Genomic DNA, 24,537 nt, shown 5'->3' on the forward strand with positions numbered 1-24,537 from the left:
TCATCTCCTTCTCTCTCATCTATCATGTCAATCATCTCTTTCTGTTTTACATCTCCTTTCTCTCTCTCTCTCTCTCTCTCTCGACAGGTAGATAGACAGCCACAGACATTATCACACATCATTAAACTCTCGATGATGTGATAATACCGCTGACATAACCTAATGAATTGATATATTCAAGGCCGCGTGGTGCCGCTGGAGTCGCGCGCCGCACTTCCCCGCTCTGTGCGCGTGATTCCTGCGGAGCGCTCGAGCACTTTTCCTCCCCACATCCACCTCCACGTGTTGCATTGTGGGTGTTTTGCAGTGCTTATCCGCTGTGGCTCGGGGAACTTTTAGGCGTCTGCGGGATTTCGGGGGCGGGGAGCAGGGAACCTGGACCGAACCGGGCTGCGGTGTCGAAGAACAAGCGAGCAAACAGCGAGCATTTGGCCGAATATCAGCCGGATCCTGTGGAGAAGTGTGTAAGGTAAGAGATGTTCTCTCCGCACACACTCCCGGATTCAGGAGCGGATTTATCCCGTCACTTTCTGAAACTGAGCAGACAGCTGCAAAGTGCAGTTTATATACAGCGAGTGTCATCTGTCAGAGGGCACAGAGGAGATCAGAGTCAAGTAGATCTGCTGTAAAGAACTTTAATTATTTTTATTTCATGGAGAGTTTTGCATGAAAGTGAGAGTAAAAGCATATCACTTTGACAGGGAAACTATGTGGAGAAGTTATCTGGCTGCATAATAACATGGTGGTCATGTAAGAACAGGACTGACTCTGTAAAAGCTGCTGTATTATTGCGCTTTGTGAGGCAGCAGCTCCCTTTATCCTCCTCACATACTGATTAGTTCTTTAAGAGTTTCCTGTGGGAGGCCAATGGTGGCATAAAGCCAGAAGTGCCATAATTCATGCTTTTTACACCTTCAGTTCAGGCAAATCTTGCAGTGACAGCTGGTTAAATGGCAGGCATAAAAAGTTCAATATTAATATTATAAATTATTATGACATTTATGTCATTATGCCTTCTTGTGAAGTGAAGTGACGTGACATGTGGCCAAGTATGGTGACCCATACTAGGAATTTGTGCTCTGCATTTAACCCATCCAAGTGCACACACACCGTGAACACACACCCGGAGCAGTGGGCAGCCTTTTTTGCTGCGGCGCCCGGGGAGCAGTTGGGGGTTCGGTGCCTTGCTCAAGGGTCTCACCTCAGTTGTGGTATTGAGGGTGGAAGAGAGCGCTGGTCATTCACTCCCCCCACCTACAATCCCTGCCGGACCTGAGACTCAAACCCACAACCTTCAGGTTCACCTTCGGGTTGCAAGTCCGACTCTCTATCCATTAGGCCACGACTGCCCCCCCCTTGCCCCCTGAGTATTCTTTTTGAGACTTATAACATGTTAGCATTATAGACACAAACTACTAATAAACTATTACACACATGAACACACTCTGGGGTCCCCGGAGGACTAGTGGTTAGGTGCTCTCACTGCTGCGGCCCGGGTTCGATTCCCAGCCAGGGAACCAACCCCAGCCACTGGAGTCGCACATGACAGTGCGCTCCTAGTGCCGGTCCCAAGGATAAACCGGATAAAATTGGGGAGGGTTACGTTAGGGCATCCGGCGTAAAAACTGTGCCAAATCAAGTACAGTATGCGGACCAACGATCTGCTGTGGCGACCACTAACAGGAGCAGCCGAAAGAACAGCAACACACATGAACGCACTCACTGCTAGATAGATAGATAGATAAGCAACACCATGGCCAGCAGTTATAAATGGGCTCTCTCTCCCTCTCTCTTTCTATATATATATATATATATATATATATATATATATATATATATATGTATATATGTATATGTATGTAAAGACATGAATATGTTTCATTTGGCATCCACATAAGGGTATTTGCTGTTAACACGTAGGTTGTTTTGGGTTTTTTGTGGAACCGAGCACAACAGCACCACCAACGGTTGTAGAAAAATGAACAGAATGGTATGAACAGCAGCAAGTAGTGAGGCTGGGGCTGATTTCCTTCTAGCCCAGACTGTAGATTCATGCAGCCTATCAGTGACAGTCATGTAACAGGTGATTGCACCCCCTAGATCCGATCTCATTTTGGTGGTGGTATTTTTCAGACACATATGTAACACGTCTTCAGCGGTGATTGAGAAGGTGTATGTGAAATATAGAATGTGAACAAGGTGGATTATTTACTCTATCAGCCTTTTTTTTTATTTTTATCAAAAGTAGAAAACACATCTTGTCCAATCGAAGACCATATTACACAGATGACAGAGCCGTAAATTTTGGGTTATTTGGTTTGAACAAATTTGTGTGGTATTCAGAGGATGCACCTGCCTTTCTGCCTTTAAGTGTGTGTGTGTGTGTGTGTGTGTGTGTGTGTGTGTCGGTATCGGTGTGTGTGTCTGAGTCACTGATGAGACCATGTGATATAATGCATTACTCAACTCTAACAATTTGCTTAATCTGTCTACTTCTAGTTTCTCCTAAGGCTTTTTTTAAAAATCATGTCCATTTTTATTTCACATGCTCCTTCTCATTCACTGCTGATGATGTGTTATGGATGGGTCAGTGAAGTGGGCTGAAAAATTAAGCTATATATTCACAGCAAATAAGACGATTTGGAATGCCAGAAATGAGCCTTATTATGTATTTTTTTCCTTCAGAGAGAGCGAGGTCTTAGCCCTGCTAGCACATTATAGCAGACACCCTGAACTCATCTATCATGCTTTAATGTGCTTTAAATTAAAATGTGAGATTTGACTCCGACTTTTTTGTCATAATTAGACAATGGCTATGTGTTACTTTGACACATACGTGTTTGAAAGCCTGTAACACATCTTTTAATGCTAGTTCCTTTTTTAACATGTCTGAAACACTTTGAGAAGCCTGTTTATTTTATTCGTATATGTTCTCTGAGAGTTAATAGATAAGAAAATTACACCTAGTCATTTCCTAGCGATGTTCCTGGTGGACTAGAGCAAATGAAAGCCTGTACATTTCTAATTCAGAAGAGGTTTTTTTGAAGATGTATTTGTGCTGTGACTTCGTGATTTGCTATTGTCAGATTTTGAGCCAGGAGATTAAATATCAGCTAAACAAAAGCGAGTATATGGATGAGAAATGGTCAGGGAAGATCAGCATTAAAAATGCTTATCGAGTTTGTCTTTTATTTCTTTGAAGTGAATCTATTATTACTGGTGCTCTGGTTGTAATTGGTTTTGTAATTTGTATTGTAAGGTAAACATCATCATTATGTACTGTCATTATGTAAGCCAACAGCACTACAGGACGTGAGAAATAAATATAGAACGTCTACGTAAACCACAGAAACACCTTCGTCTGCAGCTCTTGATGTGATTGAAAGAGAGAGGTCAAATGTCACAGTCACCATACCTCAGTTATGTGTGTGTGTGTTGTGGGTATCTGGGTGTGAGAACTTGTGTGTGGGTGGTTCACACACATGGATGAACACAGTGGTAATGTGGCATTAGGTTGCAAGTGTTAAAGTTAAGATTATATAAAGATTTCATGTTAGAAAAGATCTAATCATGTGTAATTTTGGTTTAGTCAAGGCATAATAAATAAATTGTGTAAAAAAAAATGTGTAAATAAAATTGTGTAAATGGAATGAATGAACCAATTGGCTTACCATAGTTTTACCTTTCACTTCTCTTCATCCACAGACCTGTATATTTCTCATGGAAGTGATTAGCCGGCATCAAAGCCTTATGGGTAATCCGGGGGTTTTAAAGCCTTGCTGAGCGACATATTGGGTGCAGACCGGTCAGGAGGAATTTATCGCTCCCTTCTGAGAAAGTGTAATTTCATATAGACTGAACTAATTAAGGTGGAGGCTTGGAAACTTTCAGAGTGGTTTACATAGCATATGTCCATCTTCTTTACAGTTAGAAGGACGACTATGAGACATTTGGCTCATTATCATACACATAACATGCTGTTTAACAAGATTTAAAAAGAAAAATACAAAGTATTAGCAATTAGTATTAGAGTTAAAGTCATCAAAGATGACTGCATGAGTGTGTGTATGTTCAAATATGTTGTGTGTGTATGCAAGTATATGCAACATGTTTGTGGAGAATCCTCAGAAGGCATGGAGCAGCATGTGGTGAAATAACAGCGTCGTGACAGAGAACAGAAACAGGGAAGTTATAAACTTATTAAAATCCCACCTCATTATTCATCTTTAGATGAAAGCATATGATTCTGAGGTTTACAATGAAAGGAACAGGTGACAGTAGTGTCATGGGAGTATACGGAGGTAAAGGAATACCTGATCCAAAACACTAACTTAGCTTGGAATGTGTAAAAGTTAGTATGTGCTATTCAGTCTTTCAGAGAAAAGATTATTTTTAAAATGAAAATTGAACTGGCTCACCAAAAAAATATAAAAACTGTGTTTATTAGTTTCTTGGTGCAATATGATTCAGTGTCTATTCTGCAGCATTTGCATTCAGACAACTTTTGCATAAAACAGAGCATATTGCATATTTATGAGGTGACCAATCAGCAGAGACTTAGACCAATCAGCATGTACCACATGACCTTATGTACACTCCTGAAGCTCACAAGTCTACAGAAGAAAAAGGGGAGAAACAATGTTGGAAAGCTGTGAGTGAATTTTTAAATGTCCCAAACACCCTCCTGTAAAGTGAGTGTTCGACAAACTGATAGTATGCACTGAATATTAAATTCCTAATTGCTAAACAAATGACAACTAAATGTATGAAATAAATAAATGGCTGTGATTCAAGAGGACACTTGTTCAAAATTCACCAGTGATGCGTAACACATAGAGTGTGTTACAGAGTTTCACCCACAAGTGGCTGTGAGTCTCTCCAGGCAGGAGAACAGAAATTCCTAATCATTTAACCAGCTGATAATGTTGCTACTTTGCTTTTAACTAATTTGAGAGGTTTTATAGTAAATTGCAGTTATTTTTCCTCATTTTTTTTACATTATTGTGGTACAATTGTAATTCAGAATGGTGGTGTTATAGGGAAAATGGCATTATAGGAAAATAATCAAGTGCAACCAGTAACTCTGCTTCATGCTGGGCCGCATCACACCACCCTGTCGTTGATTATTTTATTATAACAGCGCACCTTCAAGTGTTTTCCTTACAAAATTGGGAACATGAACCGTGGGCTCAATTCTAAGCCAAAAAAATCGTGATTCCTACATTAAACTGTGGTGAGGATGATGCTGAAACCTTATACTGGTTCCTACAATGAAGTCTCAGAGCTACAAGGCTGAGTTTGTATAGAGAGCCGCTGAAGAACCGGTGGTTCAGACAGTCCCGTGTCGCTTCAGTTCCCCCCGGAGCAGATGTGTAGCAGCAAAGTCGGGGCTGTCTTGCAGCCATTTGGCTCATTTTCAGCAGCTCAGTGGTTGGTCCTCACCATGTTGCCAAGTGTAAGAGAACAGGACAGGACAAGCAGAGATGTAATTCAGTTCCAGAGTAATACCACTTCCTCATTTTTTTTACTGTCACTTCCATTTTCCATGTTTTGTCTGTTCACGTGTGCACTCATTAAGGAAGTGGTGTGCTGGGATGGATGATCATCGTCAAGTCTGTTGCATTTCTGCTCCAATCAGCTGCACTGCTGATAAACTGATCGGCTTGTCTTTATAAATCATCAGTCCTTCTTTTGAGTCAGGAAAATCAGTCTTTAGATGCAATCCATTAGCTTAATTTCCTCTTCCTGTTTCAGCTTTAGGCTCATCTTTTTCTTAGTAATAATCTCTTCGCCTCTTTCCCTCCCATGCCATTTCTCATTCTCCATCATTACTCCTCCCTCTGTTTCTTTCTTCACTAGTTTGTGTATTAGTGGATTTCAAAAGCCCTCATTAGCGTGTTTCTCCTTAATAATCTCTTTGCTTTGACTCTCGTCCGCTGGCTCAGGAGACCGCACATTATATTTATCCTGTATATTACACACGAATTTTTAATACTTATAATACTCATTTAAAATTCTTTATCTTATTGCAGAGATTTGAATTATTTAATGTGTTTCTTGGTGTCTTGTAGAATTTCTAACAACCGGCAGTGAGGTTTTTCTTTTCTTTTCTTTTCTTTCTAAAATTATTTATGTGGTTCTTTAACATTTATATCCACAGTGACTTATGAGTCAAGCTGAATCCAGTTTAAGAGCTGAGATGTTTAAGGAGCCGACAGTGAAACGAGTGATGCAAGAATGAGTTTCCGAAAAACTGGCCATTAATAAGTGAAATAGAGAGAAACGGAGAGAACCGACAGTTCCAAATACAAATAATTTAATCCTGAAAAATACTAATATGATTACACATTATTAACAGCAATAGGATACTTTGAGTAATCAAGAGGAACGCCTTTTTTTAACAAAGGGTACAGGAAAAAAGAAAGACACCCTTTTACCCAGGAGACAGGGATTGGCAGCTTGGGTGTGGCCTTAGCGGTCAAACCATCATAAAAACATTATGTTATCAAAAAACATGTTTCCACAAAGACTTCAAAATTAGCTGCATTTTTTGACAAGAAAAAAAAATTCAAAGTGACATTGCAAAATGCGCAGGACGCTCCTGGTTTATATTATGCTTAAGTAGGCTGAGGCAACTATAGTATAACTGTCTAGACATGTTAGATGTACTACTTTTAGTGCTAACTCAATTAGATAAACCATTGTTACATCACATAAGCTACACCAGAACACCTTTGGCTTTACTCTGTATGTACTTTAAAAGACCAAGCTATTAAGGCAGTTTGAGCAAAATGAGAATTCTAGCAAAAAAAATAAAATAAAATAAAAAAGCTAAATAATTAATATTACGTGCACCGAGCTAGTTGCTTGCTTGCAAAAATGGTGTATGGCTAGCGTTACAATGCTTTACGGCTTAGCCTACAGTTCTTCTTCAGTCATTCTTAATTCACTTCATTATTAGATTATCTTGACCTCTTACCAGAGTTCTGCTTTCTCTTTTCTTCTTGTTGTTTTCTCTGTCTTTTCCAGCTTCCAGACTGGTAGGACAGACATCCTCATCTTTCTGAAAAGCACAAACATTCAAAATAGACTTGAGCAAGTCCGACATGCTAGCAAGACTCATATAGCTTTGTACATTACCCATCAGAGGTTCTTGGGGAGTTCTGCACTTTGAGATTTGACATTTTCATGGACTTCATATGACCCCCTCAAAACTGAGGGCCCCAAACAATTACAAGCAATAGCTTTGTCTGTCCTATTGCTGAGCTTGATTAAAACTCATAACTTGGAATTTCCAACCTCTGACTAGGAAAAACAAATAAAACGAATTCCTACTCAGATAGTCGGGACGGTCTCCTCAACCCTGAGTTCAGCAAGTGACATCAAATCAACATGGCTGCTCATGGTATCAGCAGTTAAACAAAGTACCACTTCCTTATTTTAAATGAGTTATACGGTAAGTACAAGTATATGCTTCAGATTAAGCAACATACAGACATATTTGCTTGTTAAAACTATAACATTTATGATACAGTTTGCTGTTATGAGGATATAAATATTACAGACATTTTAGAGGTTTTAGACATTGTCATGTCTACGCCGGAATCGGTGTCCTAATACAGCTCCCAGAATACAACACGGACTAGAAACATGGCCGCCAAGGACTACACACCGCCATCTCCAACACTCTCGTGTTCACCTGATTACTGATTGCACACACCTGGACATCACAACCATAGCCACGCTCACAGTATACAAGGACTCTTAGTTCACACTCCCTTGGCGAACTGTACGCTCTGTGTTGATTTTCACCAAGCGTTACCAAACCTTTTGATTATTAATTTCCATTCTGGTTTTGATTCTGGTTTCCTCGATTTGCTCTTGTCTGATTACCTTGTTTATGCTGTTTGTGGATCACCTGATCTTTGCATGCACCTCGACCTTGTTTTTGAATTTCGTCTTTGTTTTCATCGCCAAGATTATTAAAAACCTGCCAACCTGCACTTGTGTCCTCACCTGCTAACCTGACATACATCTTTAACCAGGAAATTTGTTAATCTGGCACCTTACACAACATGATCTTTGCAGAAAGACAAGATTAAAATGTAAATTAAAGCATTTCCATGTTGTTTAGGTGAAATACTTGGAGGTGTTAAAGTATATTCGAGGCAGAAAACCTACTTTGGCTAAACCCTGATTTTTCGTCTTTTCTGACTGTTTGCCAAATTCAGTCATCTGACAGGTTTTCTCTGATACACACACACATAAATATATATATAAATTTTTTTTTTCTCCTGAATTTGGTCACCTGCCAGTTCGCACCTACACGCGTCCAAACAGGTACTTGTGTGAATAGCAATGAAGTTGTACCAGAATGTACCAACGGTACCTGCTGTATCTCAGAAAAGTGTATTATTAAGTATATTATGATCATCCCTAATGAACCATCCCTAATTCTGGACTCACACTAGTGCTGGAATCTCCCCCGTGCCACACGCCACAGTTAATTTATGGTGCAGACAGACAGATGAATGCCTGCCTCCATCTCTTCTCCCCCTTAAACCCTATGTGGAGGGCCAGAGGAAGGTGTGAAATCCTTTTGTTTGCACCATATTACCCGAAGACCTCATCCCCTCCCTTCTTCGCCCGCAGTGATGGCCGTGGCTCCCTGCTACGCTATTGTTCGCTCTAATCAATACCATACGAGGCTGTGAAAGTGTGAAGGTTTTTGTTCCCCCTGTCGGTAATGCATCATTAGCTTATAATGCATGCTGATTGTGACCAATTACCTGTTATTACCAGTCACACATGATCACGTAATTGGACTAACGCGTGCATGGTGGGTTAGCGTATTGTAGGTATTAGGTCTGCAACAGCGTAGAGATTTAAAATTATTTTTTAAAATCATAAAAGGATCATTTAAATTTAGTCTTTAATTCTGGAAATGATGCCCTTCAATGTATGATTTCCATTAGTGATAATGTTATTTAAAAAAAAAAAAAAGGAATAAGTTTACGATGACCAGTATGCCTTGATTAATCTGTTCTTGGTGGTTAATGTAAAGAATTAAATTCCCCTTTCCTAATTTACAGCATTAGTTAATAATAATTAACCATGAATAAACTAAGAGCAATGTTAAAGTAATTAATACTCGCATTAGTTGACGTTTTAAAAAAGTTTACTTTTTAATGTTTAATTTTATAAAATCTTTAGTCCATCTATGACTAAAATCCACATAAATTACATAATCATTAAATGTGAATTATGTAGTGACCTCAGGTCTCTCAGTGTAAATGTTGAAACTGACAATTCACTAAGAGCAATTATTTTTAGTCATGGATGGAATAAATATGAATTAATGCAGATGTTCATGATTCAGTTAATGATACCAGAACTTGAGTGTCAAAGCCTGAATGAAAATAACAAGCCAGAAATGTGATAAAACTCCTCTCAAGCGCTAGCTCTACTTGCTGATCTGACTGAATTCTGTGGGTGAGTGTTTCTCATTAAAGAGTCCTCTAATGAGTCCGTTTGATTGACATTTCAATGATCAAGGCTTCAAGCCTGCTATGCTACGCAGGCAGAAATAAACACAACATCAGATTGGGATTGACTAACCCTACTGATGCTGATTTAAAAAAAAAAAAATCAGACATTTTGTCCTCTTCATAACCAAGCAAAGTGTGGTGATGGAATAATCTTATTTTGTAATGAGATGAAAATGAAGCTAGCGTGCTTTTACTGACAATTTACTCAGGCTTGAAGAGGAATGGATACTTTTAAGATAAGAGCACTGTGGGAGAAACACATCTGACCTATGATTATAGAAACAAACTTATGCGTATGCAAACCAGATCAGGAACAACCACTTTACATGACAAACAGAGACGTTCTGGTGAAAGGACTGTACCTACAGACATTGCAAATCAACCATTGTTAAATTATTGTACGTGTGCTTACAGAACAAACTGTATATATTCACAAAACCAAAATGGGCCCAAACAGGAACAACTGCATAGTGAACCACAGTGAAGTCATTATTGTATTTATCATGGATTCACAACATTACTTTGTCTGATCAGTTGATATATTAAGTGCAGTCAATTTACTGACAAAAAGCCTTACTGACAAAGAATTTTGAAATGATTTTAAAATTTTCATCAACTATGAAAAAATGAAACGATACAAAAACCCACACAATTATAAGATTTAGTAATTTCTGTGGTATTGCTATTGCAAGCTTCTTATGGAAAGATTTCGTAACACGGGTGCCTAAATAGCAATGTCACAAACACGAAGTGTTTATTACGTAATATTTAATATGGTAGTATGTTTTTGAACACAGCCGAGTTATTCATGACTCATTTGCTAAGTATTACAGAAGTGATAGAGAATAAAATACATTAATGTGCACATTAATATGACTAAGCACCTGATGAAAAGCCAAAACCTGTGAATTACCATTCACTTGCTTCCCACTATGTTCAAAACAAATAAATGCCCCACCTGTGAAGTAAGGAAAAAGCTAAAACTCCATCACTCCTGAATCCTTTATCCTCTTATGGTATAATATTTCACTCTCTCACCCCTATTTGTTTCTGTTCTCTCTCTCTCTCTCTCTCTCTCTCCTGACTGGCTGCAGCTTTTGCCAGTCACCTTGTAGGCAGACTTCTTTCGTGCTTGAAGATGGCCATGGCCATGATGTTTAATGTAATATTTGGTGTGTTACTCATGTATACAAATTTAGCACCAGTTCCTGCCCCACACCCCTGATGCAGTCTTGACTGAGAATTTCTTTTCCTTCAATTTGTTAGATTGACTCACAACAGCTCAGGAATATCAGATTATACAGTATTTTTTTTCTCATCTGACTCAATATATATATATTTTTTTTATTAACACAAATGGCTTTAAATCAACTTCATATTTTAACTGATTGCTGATTTACAGAATAGTAACAAGGAAATAACATTATAAAAATGTTATCAGTACACTTCAATCACATCACATCACATATCAGAAATAAAGTATTTAAATAAATAAATAAATATATATAGAAAGAAAGAAAGAAAGAAAGAAAGGCCATTTTATTAACATGAGATGTTTATGGTGCTTGTGCAGTGCTGTGTGACGCATTTACTGCTTTCATTCATTCATCGTAAGTAAACGCTTTATCCTGGTCAGGGTCACAATAGTTTAAATGACTAATGTGTTTATATTTTCACAAATAGAACCAACTGCATTAGTCAGAAATTATAGTGGACAGGTGGAGACAATAATAACTGTGGGACGGGCAGAATTAATCAGAGTCTACAGGAGAGATGGGGATTGGTCAGAAATCCTTCGGGAGCAAGTGGGAATGGGATTAAAAATAAACAGTCCCTTTCACTCCTCTATTAGTAGCCTCTGTTAGTACCATTAATTAGTGTTAGTAACCAATCTTGGTCAACAATTGGACCCTGTGCTACTGAGCGGATGGTTTTGTGGTGCCAAAGGTTCCAGTAGTTTATGGAGGGGAAAAAGGTTCTTAGACTCCTCACCCAGTCTGATGGTTAAACATGAATGGTGTCACAGCCATCATTCAGTCTCTTGTTTTACTGTCGTTCTCACTGCCTCAGTCATTAGTTGGAGAACGTTACACTGAAACCTTTAAGTGGTTAACATCACTAGTGCTAATTCCTCAATCTGGATTACCGTGGGATTTTCCTTCAAAGGGATGAGCCAAAACACTAGCTCATATGCTCACACACACGCCCAACAACCCACCTACCAACCCCCACTCACATAGGCTATACACACTCACACGTTTAACACACACACAAAGGAGACATCTGTCGGCGCATGGTAAATCACTGACATTTCGTGTTTAGGGTTATCAAACGATCATCAGGAGTGCGGACAAAGAAATAGACTTTGTGAAATTGAATTAAAAGCGAGACCTGTTTATGATCACTCCTTGGCCGTTAGATAGGCTATTGTTTATCTTATTTGCTAGTGGGCGACTTTCCAGCTTGAACTGTCAGCATGTTATGTTTGTGCAACAACTATAGCATCTGTAGAACAAGCAAACTCGTATATGTGTTCCTGTTTACAGAGGCTTTGAAATACTCAGGCTGAAACACACACACACACACACATGCAAGGCTCACTGATACAAACAGACAACTGGTCAGACCTGTACCGCCCCGTCCTCACTTCCTGTCCTTGTTTGCATGCTCTAGCATGGCTCAGTGTTTTGCATGTCTGTATGAAGGCACTATCAAACTCACGCCACTTCAGGAAGTGACAGACAGGAAATGTGGCTCCAAGTGCTCTTTTATGGTTATATATAGATGTTTATTCGCGTTATACATGTACCTGTGTGTGTGTGTGTTTGTGTGTTCAGGGAATGATAGAAAGCTCAAAGGGGGGATGGTAGTTCACACAGAGAAAGCGAGGGGTCAAAAGGGTAAGGAGATGAAGGAGGGGTGGGGTATGGGCTGGATTTGTAACACTCGTTTGCCTACACCTGCTCTAGGACAGGATTAGCACAGCCTCGCTCTTTATAGTGGAAAAACGCAAGTGTCTGCACTTTCTTGTGTTTGTTTACTGTCAGTTTGAAGATCTGTAGGGATCTAACTGGCATTTGGTGTTTGAGCTTTTGCTAGAACGGGAAGAAAAATAAAAAGAGAGACACAGGGAAAGAGAAAGAGCACGAGAGGCAGAGACAGATCTCCTCTCACCCCTGAGGAACTCATAGTGCACAGTCAGCTGTTTATGGTTAATGAGTTCCTGGCGATTACTGTACCTCTGAATCACACACACCTCATAAACACTATTTCTGCCTTCTTCATCGTTCCCAACTTTAGTGTTTAAAGAACTCCCGAACAGTGGGAACTGGATACCTTAAGCAAATGGTTGTCAAAGTTATTGCATTTATTATAGGTTTTTATAGTTAAAAGCCTATCTGACTGGTGATTTGATTTAAAAGGCTTTGATCCAAACCTCAATGACTCAAAGACACGTAGCCTATTAATAATATCAACGTCAATCTAAATACAACATTAATAAATAAGTGTTCTGTGAGTGGATTGTTCAGTAATTAAAAAGCTCTATGGCTCCAATACATAGTAAATATATTATTGTATGCGTTTAATAATTACTCTAACATTTGAATAGCTCGATTATGTTCTTTGTGCTCTTTATAAATCTATCCTGAGGGATCCTTGGTGTTTTATTTACAGTGTACCATGGTCTCTGTCTGGAAAAGGTTTGGGAACCCCTGCTTTAAGCCACAGAGTATGTCTTCTATGCTAGCTAACTAGCTAACTTAGCAAATGGTAGTAGAGACTTAAAAGAAACTGTGATTGTCATGGTATATTTTGACCGAATTGTCTACTGATGAATGAATTTCCTAGAATGTGTGAATAAAGGTCTAGTTTTAACCTTGAAAATCAAACGCAAAGTGGTTAAGATCAGGAGAACACTGTTGCTAGTCTATTGAATAGCTAGCTAATAACTGACGCTATCAAAGTCTTTTATGTGGGCAACATAAAGACACAGGAACATCGGAAACAAGATCAAACTGTTCAGAAGATCAACATTTACCTCAGATATGCTGATAAATTTCCATGAAAAAGCTTCTGTAGAGCTAAAATCATACTGTTATTATAGTTAGCATTGACAACAATCCTAACTTCCATGGGTGCAGCCATATTGTTGAGTTCTTGATCAGCAGTGTATGGCACAATATGGAAGCCACTGCTAAATTCACGCAATGCACTGCAGTAGGTTAGTGATTAAATGATGTAGCCTAGGGGTAATTTGCAGTTTATAGTGAATAGGGTCTAGGGTGCGATTTGATCCTAGATAGGGATAGATCCTTCCATTCTTTATAATGGGAAAATTGTATAGACATTTTAGATGTTTCTGGGGAAAATTGTAGAGCCATTTTAGATGTTTTTTGGGCATTAGTTAAGTGTAATATTTAATATAGATTATGTTAATGGTTTAAAATGACATGTTGAGTGTGTGTGTGTGTGTGTGTGTGTGTGTGTGTGTGGGTGGGTGGTTGCTTTTAATATGCCAGAATGGTTACTTTGCTGTCATTTCTATAGATCAAACAAGGTGTGTATTCATGATGATCAAAGCCATGTGTGATCACTGAGGCTGATTTTGGGGGAGGAATCATGTACGTGTGTGTGTGTGTGTGTGTGTGAGACAGGATAAGAAAGACCCTCCAGCCCCCATGACGTGTCCCCGGAGATTGTGTGCAGTTTCCCCCTCCACTCTAAGCACACACAGATTACGAACCTCCCAGCTCAGACATGGATCCTGACAAGCGCATTGGCAGGGTGTGTGTGTGTGTGTCTGTGTGCCTGTGTGTGTGTGTGTGTCTGTGTGTGTGCGTTTTTATGAAGTGCCCTTGATCATGCGAACCACTGCTCTTCCCTCCCTTTCACTTGTCAAATTGTGCCCTGGACAAAAAGCAGCTTTTTTCCTCAATGTGCTGAAATGTGCACAAGCACTGACTTTTTCCCATCATGCCTTTTTTTCCCATCATGCCTTTCCCAAGTGGACTTTTACATGCAGGGTGTTTCGGCCTTCCTAAACAATAGCTTGTTCACCACGCAGGCTTCAGCTTGCTTGCACAAATTCATTGTGCCTCTTTGTCTGAGCGGGACACCGTCCGAGTGAGCTGTAGTGCGCACTCCAGACAAGGGCCCTTGTTTTCCGTCCTAGCCAGTCATGACCTCGGCGGCGGTAACCATCGCTCAAATCCCTCCACCATCTGTGAATGAGAGATAGAGCCGAGCCACAGGATTTAGGCACAAATCATCTCCAGAGCATTTAGATGTGAAACATGTGCTTAACCTCGCCTTTATTTCTTAATAAATCCCTGTGTTCTTCCCTCTCTCTGTCTCTCTCTCTGTCTCTCTCTGTCCCTGCATTCTTCTCTCTGTGACTCTCACTCACATTTCTCTTTCTCCTGACCCCCCGGTGGCAGCGTTCACCCCCTGAGGACAGACTGAGAGAGAGCCAGACAGACAGAGAGAGAGACAGACTGATCAAGATAGAGGGAGAGAGAGAGAAACGGATAGGGAGACAGAGTAAGAGAGAGACAGAAACAGAGACAGAGACGGTGATAGAGAGATAGACAGACAGAGAGACAGACAGAGAGAGACAAAAAGTGATAGACATGAGACAGACAGAGACAGAAAAAGAGTGAGCAAGACAGACAGAGAGAGATGGAAAGAGAGACAGAGAGAGAGAGAGAAAGAGAGACAGACAGAGAGAATGAAGGATGAAATGCCATTCTTATGTATTTCTTAATAAACCCATGTATTTGTCTCTCTCTCTCTCTGTCTCCATCTCTCTGACTCTCTCTCATTTTCTTTTGTCTCTTCTTTCTTTAGTCCTCTATCTCTCTAGTCTCTCTTGATAATTTCCTCCATTCCTTCCTGCCTCTCTTTTTTTAACTTTTTTTCTCCACCTCTGTTGCTCTGTCTCTATCTTTCCTTCTTTAATCCTCTACCAGTCTCTGTGTCTTCCTCTTTATACCATTATCTGTTTCTCTCTGTCTGTCTCTGTATTTCATCATCCCTCTATCTGCTTCTCTTTCTTTTTCTATCTCTTTCCTTTTCCTGTCTCTTCCTTTCTACATTCCTCTCTTTGTCCTTTATCTCTCTCTATTTCTCAATCCCTCTGTCCCTCTTTTTTCTTTCTCGATCAATCTATAACAATCAATCATTCAATTCTCTAACCTTCTCTCTTCACATTTCTCCCCTTATCCCTCTATCCTCTCTATACATTTACCTGTTTTTTTCCTTTCCTACTCCTATCTCTCTTTCTCTGTCTATCTGCCTATCTTTTTTCACCAGCACTTGACCTTTGAGAGTGTTTCAATGAACTGTCGTGTATGGTGACTTGACTATGGGCGTGGCACATGACAAGACCCTTCGCCATGCCACATTGTCCAATCTGATTGGCTGATCAAGAATGATATTCACTCCTCATTTGCATAAAGTCGAAATTCGCAGCTTTTTTCCACTCTGAATGGCTGTTTGGCACGCTCTCGCTCCCACAATCCCCTACACAGGATTTTCACCTGTCTCTGTAGAATAGAAAAGGGAAGAGGCATGAAAAACGCTTTGCTCCGCTGCAGTGTGAAGGAGGCTCTAAATCCTCAAGTCTTTCTATGCCTCTGTCTGTCTCTCCTGATAAGTATTCCCTTTCTCTCTCACTCTCACCCTCTCCATCTCTCTCTGTCACTCTTTCTTAATCTCCATCTTGATTAACGCCTGTATTTTTTTTCCCTTTCTCTGCCTTTTTATCTTTTTATCTCTCCTTTGCTCTTTTCTTAGCCCCTTTTCGCCTCCTCTGTTCTCAACTCTGTCTCTCTATCTTTTTCACTATGTCGTATATCTCGCTATCTTTCTTTTTAACTGTAGTCTTTCTTTCTTTCTGTATCCTTTATCAGTCTCTCTTATTGTAGTGTCTCTCTCCCTCTCTCTTTCCGTGTAAGTGTTTGAGTTTGGCAGTAAGCTCTCCATGAGGAACGAGCTCGTCAGGATTAGATGATATTTTTTTTTTTTTTAAAGCCACTCCACTTGGGGTGTACAGTGGAGGATTGCGTCTCCGTCTTTGCTGCGAGAGAGCTGATTACGGCCATACTGCAGGCACACGCTGCGTTTTTCTCCACTCATTAAGTGAGCTAACTCGATTTAGTGACTTGCCGAGGTGGGCACACGGCTCTGCTATTATGAGCCCGATATGAGAGAACAATTAGGCTAAATTTAGCCAAGAAGGGAGGAGAAGCTCGGCAAAAGACTCCTAAACTCGGGCCTTTTGTCAGGCTGTGTGAGTGTGTGTGTTTTGGGGGGCGGGGGTTTGGGCAGCTCGAGCTCCAAGGGGAAATAGCAGCTCCAGGCTATGTAGAGATGTTGGAGATTTGAACACTCTCCTGATACAGTCCCTACAAGCCAGCTATTCCTCACACTACTGCTTTTTCTTCTGCTTCTAAATTGTATTTTGTAGATCATTTTCGTGCTTTATCCTGGTCACGGTCACAACAGATCCGGGGCCTATCCCGGGAACACCTCAGATGGGAAGCCTAGACACCACACACACATTTACACACTCATTCATACTTAGGGGCAATTGCTAGTCATTAGTCTAACTACTAGCATGTTTTTGGGAGGAAAACGGAGAACCCGGAGGAAGCCCACATGAACATGCGAACCATGCGAAACAGAGAGTAAGCCGAGTTTAAAATGTCAGTTTAAAGTGTGAAACATACTCTTATAATGAACAAATGTTGAATTTGAATTCCAACTGACAACTGATGATGTCACAACAGCTGACCAATCAGAAGCTTTGCTTAAACAGTTGGGAGTGTAACAGTGCATTGCTTCTCTCTTCTTCTCTCTTTCCTTTTCTTTTCTCACTGTTTGTTCCTTTCTTTCTTTCTTTCTTTCTTTCTTTCTTCTCCTCTTTGTCTTTTTTCTCACGTTTTCTTTCTTTCTTTCTTTATTCTGTTTTCACTCTCTCTCTTCTTTCCCCTTGTCTCTCTCTCACCCTTTACCCTCTCTTTCTTTATTTATTCTTCTTTATCTCTTTATCCATCTTTCTCGCCCATGTTTCTTACTTTCTGTAATCCTTCTCTCTGTTTCTCTCTCTCTCTCTCTCTCTCTCTCTCTCCCCACACTTTCGTAGTGCCCCCTCCCACTGCCTCTAACATGAACATTAACACTTTCTAAACTTAGAGAACCTATTTTTCCGTTTTCCTTTCATCCCACTGCAAGTGTAATATTTCCTTCAGGAAATGCACATCTAGCTCATTTATTCTATTTCTGTTCCTTCTCTCTCTCTCTCTCTCTCTCTCTCTCTCTCTTTCTCGCTATCTGATGATAAGGGTGTGATTGGTAATGCTGGATGTTAAACAAATCTCACTCTCCCATGACAATGTGACCCTTTAATCCCAGAGCTGCCTTTAGCATGAAGCCTGCCATTTGAATACACACACACACACACACACACACACACACACACATACTCGTTAGGCTGCTGTTTATAGCACTGCTTTCTGTTGAATTGATTTGGATGTCAGTTTAAAGCAGTGTGAGTTTCTGCTGCCTTTAATTGGTGAATTAAAAGTCTCACAAACTGGCTGCATGTCTCATGTGCTCTGTCTCTGTCTCTCTCTCTCTCGCTCTCTCTCTCTCTCCTTTGTCTCCCAGCCCTGTCTCTTCCTCTCCAAGGCCTTTTCTTTTTTCCTCCAATCCCCCCCAGCCGATATGTGAAAAGCAGCCACTTTGCGTTGTCGCTCTATTCGAGGCGCTTAATGAAATTTGTCTTTTTATCCACAAAGCAGAGGAAAGCGTGAGGTTGTGGGGTTACAGGAAAGTGCAGGGTTACGGGGTTACAGGGTTACTAAGCCAATTTACACTGCGTAATGCGTGTGTGAAGCTAGAAAAAGGCTTATTAACACCAATGTAGTATCAGTGTATGAACACACACATATTTACAACACACATTTACATCATATTCTCTGTTTCCCCACCTTTCTTTCTGTCTTTCTTTCTTTTGTCCTCTACATTCTACTCCTTTCCCTCCCTCTTCCACCCTTGTCTCTGTCCCACCTACTCGGAAAGGGAGAGAAAGAAAGAAAGAAAGGAAGATTGGACAGAGACAGAAAACAGATAGTGATATAACGAGAGAGAGACAGATATTGGGATAAAGGGAGACAAAGAGAAGATAGAGGAATATAGAAAGAAAGACAGATAGAGAAAAAGAGAAGAAGAGCCAAAGATAGGGAGAAAAAGAGATGGGGGAAAAAGGGAGACATGCAGACAAATAAAGAGTGAGAGACTGAGAGAGTGAGATTCAGAGAGATTAAGACACAGAGAGAAAGAAATCAAGAGAGCTAAAGAATGAAAGAGAGTTAAGAAAGAAAGAAAAATGGAACGCTACCCAATACTGCCTTTCTTTCTTTCTCTTTCTTTCTTTCTTTCTTTCTTTCTTATCCATCTTTCTTTCTTTCAAAACTCTTTCTTTAGCTCTCCTTTCTTTCTTTCTTTCTTTCTTTCATAACTTACTTTTGTTCTTTAGCTCTATTTGTCTTTCGTCCTACCTCAGTAAAATGTTTCAGTATGCTGGAGCGAGCGAAGACGTGTATAAAATAAGGTCTCTCCTTTACCTTTCTGGAAGGTATGAACTCCATCTAGTTTGAAAAAAGCATGTTGAGGTAAGTTTAGCTAATCTGCTAACATTAACTGGCTATATATTTGCTAATGTCAGATTAGACTAGCATCAGTTCCAGTAGCTAAGGTCAAGCAAGTCAAATTCTAGCTAATGTAAATATGGTACACTGTCTGTATGAGTTTCTTCTGCCTCTGGTTTTCTCCCACCACCCAAAAACACTGTAGGTGGATTGGTGACTCTAAAGTGCTCCCTGCATTGATGACTAAGAAAGAAAGTACCATGAGCTGTGTCTTCGTGTCTTCATTCAAATGTTTCTCAATATTAAAAATAATTTCCAAAAAGTCAGCCGAAAGATATATTCAGGTTTTTTCATTCAGTTTTTAATTCACATTTTCAAAAGTCACATAAAAACCTGTATATATATATATATATATATATATATATATATACAGTGCTGCTTGAAAGTTTGTGAACCCCTTGAGCTGTTCCGAGTTTTCTGTTGTTTTACCATGATTTTCGTATTTTATCACCACCTGCTTTTTATAAATTAAATGTCAGATGTATGTTGATCAATTGCATATGTTTGTTTAGAGGGAATTTTGTGAGTAGCCAAAAAACTACATGAAAGATTGAATTATTGTATGTGCAAAAGTAAGTGAAGCCCCAGCTGCATTGGTAAAGTCAAGTGGGTAACAGATTCAAGTGAAACACATTTGGGTGCTTAATTAATCAGTTAAGCAGACCAATCAAATTAGATATCCTTAGGAAAGTGGTTGGGCAACACTGATTAAAAGAGAGAGGAAACCAACCAAACCACTGTAGTGCCAAGGAGTCAAACAATGCCAAGAGGAAAGGAGATATCTGTGGACATCAGGAAGAAGGTGGTGACAGCCCATCAGTCTGGGGAAGGCTATAAGACCATCTCCAAGAGATTCCAACTCCATCCATCCACTGGAAGACAAATCATCTACAAATGGACGGCATTCAACATGACCACAACTCTGCATAGAATTGGACGCCCATCAAAACTATCATCAAGAAGCACCAGAAAAATAATAAATGAGGTAAAGGCCAACCCACACATCACCTCTAGAGAGTTGCAGACCTCTCTGGCAGCATCTGGGGTAAATGTACATGCGTCTACAATCAGAAAATTGAACAGACATGACATTTATGGGAGGGTTGCTAGAAAGAAGCCTCTGCTCTCAAAAAAGAACAAAGATGCCCGTTTCAACTTTGCCAGAGAGCATTTGGACAAACCAGAGGCCATTTGGAAGTCCATTCTTTGGACAGATGAGTCCAAAATAGATTTATTTGGTCATAATCAAAGCTGCCATGTTTGGAGAAAAGCCAACACTGAATTCCAGGAAAAGAACCTCCTCCCAACAGTGAAGCATGGTGGTGGAAATGTGAAGGTCTGGGGCTGCTTTTCTGCCTCCGGGCCAGGGTGACTCCATATTATTCAGGGAAACTTGAATTCTCAGACCTATCAACAAATTCTTGAAGAGAATCTCCTACCATCAGTCAGAGAGCTGAAGCTGGGCCGAAAATGAGTGATGCAACAAGACAACGACCCTAAGCATTCGAGCAAATCCACCATGGCTTAAAAGAAAGAAGGTTCACACTGTTGATTGGCCTAGTCAAAGTCTGGATCTCAATCCAATTGAAATGTTGTGGCTAGACCTTAAGTGGGCGGTACATGCCAGATGTCCTTCCAACCTCTCTCATCTGGCTGAGTTCTGCAAGGAAGAGTGGGCAAAAATCCCCAAAGGCAGATGTGAGAGACTGGTCAGTGGTTACAGAAGACATTTGGTTGAAGTAATGGCTGCAAAAGGAAGTGCCACAAGCTACTAAATAAAAGGCTTCACATACTTCTGCACAAGTCAGATTTCCAGTTTTTGTGAGATTAACCCCTTTTGTTCAGTAAATAATGACAATATATCCTTTTTTTTGTTTGTGTCCATCATTTGGAAGTCTGCTTCACAAATTGGGTTTTGGATGTACATTTGATTAGGTTATTCTATTTTTTTTTTTTTTACACAAAACCTGATCATCAGGGTTCACAAGCAGCACTGTATATATATATATATATATATATATATATATATATATATATATAGAGAGAGAGAGAGAGAGAGAGAAGGATGTGATAAGACTTAAATACAGACAGAGAAAAAGAACAAGGAAGTTGTGAGCAAGCGAGCGAGTGAGAGGGAGAACAAGAGAAAAGAGAAGAAAATACCATTAGCTCAGTGTGATATGGCTAAAATAACTCGGAGTGTGTCAGCGTGTCCAGCACAGCACACATCACCATCATGATTCTGCTCACACACACATACACAAACACATACACACGCACATACATGCGCGCGCACACACAAGTGCACACATAGTGGTCTGTCAGCAAGTGTGCAGTTGCAGAGAGAGAGATCACACAAACCACCAAACACTCGGAGCAGACCATCCACTAGCCGTTCGAACCCCCCCCCCAAACACACACACACACACACACACACACACACACACACATACATAAACACACACAAACTCTCTCGCTCTCTCCCTCCCTCAGGAGTTGCAGCCTCTGGAATACAGCAGGCAGTGATCCGTGCTTGCTTTCTTATTAACCAGTGCAGTATATCAGCTGAGAAAGACTGACTGATCTCAGGAGAGCATAGAGAAGAGAGGAGAAAGAACGAGAGAGTGAGAGAGAGAGAGAGATCAGCAGAGTGATCTTTAGGAGTAGTGTACTGACTGACAAAGTTTCAGTCTCTTTTCAAATAGCAGCTTTAGAAGCCGATATTACAATTCTAGTGTAAGATATAATGATTCCGGAGTCTGTCCCGGGAACGCTGGGATGAGGCGGGAATACACCCTGGAGGGAACGCCAGAGCATCACAAGGCACCGTGCACACACACATTTACACACTCATTCACACCTAGGGCAATTTAGAATCGTTAATCCACCTACTGGCATCTTGTTAGGTGAGAGGAAACCGGAGCTGAGGATCGAACCAGCGGCCCTGGAGACGTGAGAGAGAGAGAGAAAGAAAGAGATAGATGGACAGAGAAAGAGAGAGAGATAGAAAAACAGATAGTGACACAAAGAGAGAGACAGAAATAGGGATAAAGAGAGAAAATAAGAAGAGAAGATAGAGGGATATAGAAAGAAAGACAGGGATAGAGACAGCTAGAAAGAACAAGAGATGTGAGAATAGGAAAATAAAGAGAGACATGGAGAAAAAGAAAGAAAGAAAGAAAAGAAAGAAAGAAAAAGAATGAGAGTGAGATCCTAAGAGATTAAGACAGAAAGAGAAAGAAATCACAAGAGAAATGATAGTGCTAAAGAATGAAAGAGTGCTAAGACAAAAAAAACAGCAACACTTTTCTTTCCATCAGCTCTTTCTTTCTTTCTTTCGCTTTTTTGCTTTCTTTCCTTCTTTCTTTTTTTCATATTCTTTTTTTCTCTCTTCAACTCTTTCCTTCTTGTTTCATCTTACTGTCTCTCCTCTTTCTATCTGCCCTCTCCCCCATTCTTTCTGTCTCTTTCCTCCTCTCTTCTCTTTTTTCTTTCTCTTTATTCTCACTTTATGCTCTCTGTCTCACTACTCTCTTGCTCTCTCTCTCACTCACTTTTTCTTTACTTAGTAGCTGTAGCTCCCTCACTCCACTGCTCACACGTGCTCCATCTTCCTCTCTCTGTTTCTGTCTTTCAGTCTCACCACATTTCTACTTAGTCTCTCTCTCTCTTTCTCTCTCTCTTTCTCTAAGCCTGGCTTTATCACTCCCAAGAAGCCTCATACATCCTTCCTCTCTCTCTCTCTCTCTCTCTCTCTTTCTCTCTCTCTCTCCATCGTGGCAGTGTGTGTGGGTGTACGAGTCACAGTGGAGATTACAGAGTGTGTAATAATGTGTGTCAGAGGCAGGGTGGCACTGTAATTGCTGCCTTTTAGTCTGCAGCTGTCTGAATGCAACAGCATCTGTTTCTTTCCTCTTTCTTCTCCTCACACACACACACACACACACACTTATACACACTCGTTTTCTAGTCTAGATCTTAAGCCAGTGCACCTAAATCCTTTTGTTACAGAGACATCGTTTTTATGAGACGTAATAACAAAAGAAGCTGAGATATGTGTGTTCCTGAAATCCCAAAGTGCCTGTGGGGATGCGCGCACACACACACACACACACACACACACGCGCGCGCGCACACGCACACGCACACACACACGCACACGCACTTCCACAGCGTATTGGGTTCAGCATATTAAGTGTGTGAAGCATTAAGTATGGATTAACCGGGGGGAAAAATATGGAGACTAAAAGCAGTGTAGCCACTCATATCGCTAAAACAGGATATTCGCAAACTAATATTTCTCCCACATCCTCTCCGCTTTCCAATCTCTGCCTTCAGCCTAAAAGCACTTATTGCATATTCCTCTACAGTCAAAATTGTGTTCTGCACCTCCTTCGACATCCTGATACAATTGTAGTGCAGTGTATTCTCTGTAAAATTGGATTCCTCTTGATTGATTAAGGTGCCAGTCGTGTGGCTCGATGTGCCGTAGGTTGTGGTAATAAAGACGGATTTTTTTTTTTCGCCCTCCTGCAATAAGAGCTGTGTGTTTGCGGTTTCCCAGTGGCGCTTCTCACATGGTGTGGGAGGATTTCTCTGTTTGCAGTGCATGGTTTGTTTCTGAGGTCAAACCTGTTGGACTGCACACATACACACACACACACACACACGCACAGTAGAACCTGAAACCTCTATCTCTTATTTTCTTTTTCACACTTTGATCATTGTTGTGAGGACCACAAGGTCTCAGGTTGCTTTGCAAACTTGTTTTTTTCTCCACTGTTGCAGAAACAATCCTTCTCGTTTCCTCGTGGCAAATCAGCAAGGATGTTTTTATTCAGAGATACTTTCAGACATACCACAGTGGTCCTTAAGGTTTAATTATTGAACTTTTTGAACTAATTTACTTTATCATATACAAGACATATTCTTTAGTGGTGACAGTATACTGGTATAAATCAGATACTACTAGAAATTTGTCAGATTTTTTTTTAACACTAGCTCAGATACATCAAACATGAACTTCAGGCATGAAAGAAGTCTGACTGCATGGTGACTGGCAGGAGCCACAACCAATCAGGAGAGAACGAGAGAGAGGGAGCACAAGAGAGAGAGAATTTGTTTGTGTGTATGTGTGTGTCGAACATCTAGTGGATGGTCTGCTCCGAGTGTTTGGTGGTTTGTGTGATCTCTCTCTCTGCAAATGCACACTTGCTGACTATGTGTGTACTTGTGTGTGTGTGTGTGTGTGTGTGTGTGTGTGTGTGTGTGTGTGT

At 40.4% G+C, this 24,537-nt stretch overlaps 1 protein-coding gene across 1 annotated transcript in view; it reads left to right on the plus strand.

The window, feature by feature from the left end:
• Positions 1-294: 294 nt before the first annotated feature.
• Positions 295-24,537, plus strand: part of plxnb3 (plexin B3) — a 101,750-nt gene continuing 77,507 nt past the window's right edge. The window contains exon 1 of the mRNA XM_026927992.3: positions 295-469. The gene's annotated coding sequence lies outside the window, so the exon portion shown is untranslated. The remainder of the gene's footprint in view (positions 470-24,537) is intronic.

The sequence above is a fragment of the Pangasianodon hypophthalmus genome, chromosome 8, assembly GCF_027358585.1.
Source record: "Pangasianodon hypophthalmus isolate fPanHyp1 chromosome 8, fPanHyp1.pri, whole genome shotgun sequence".
Classification (NCBI taxonomy): domain Eukaryota; kingdom Metazoa; phylum Chordata; class Actinopteri; order Siluriformes; family Pangasiidae; genus Pangasianodon; species Pangasianodon hypophthalmus.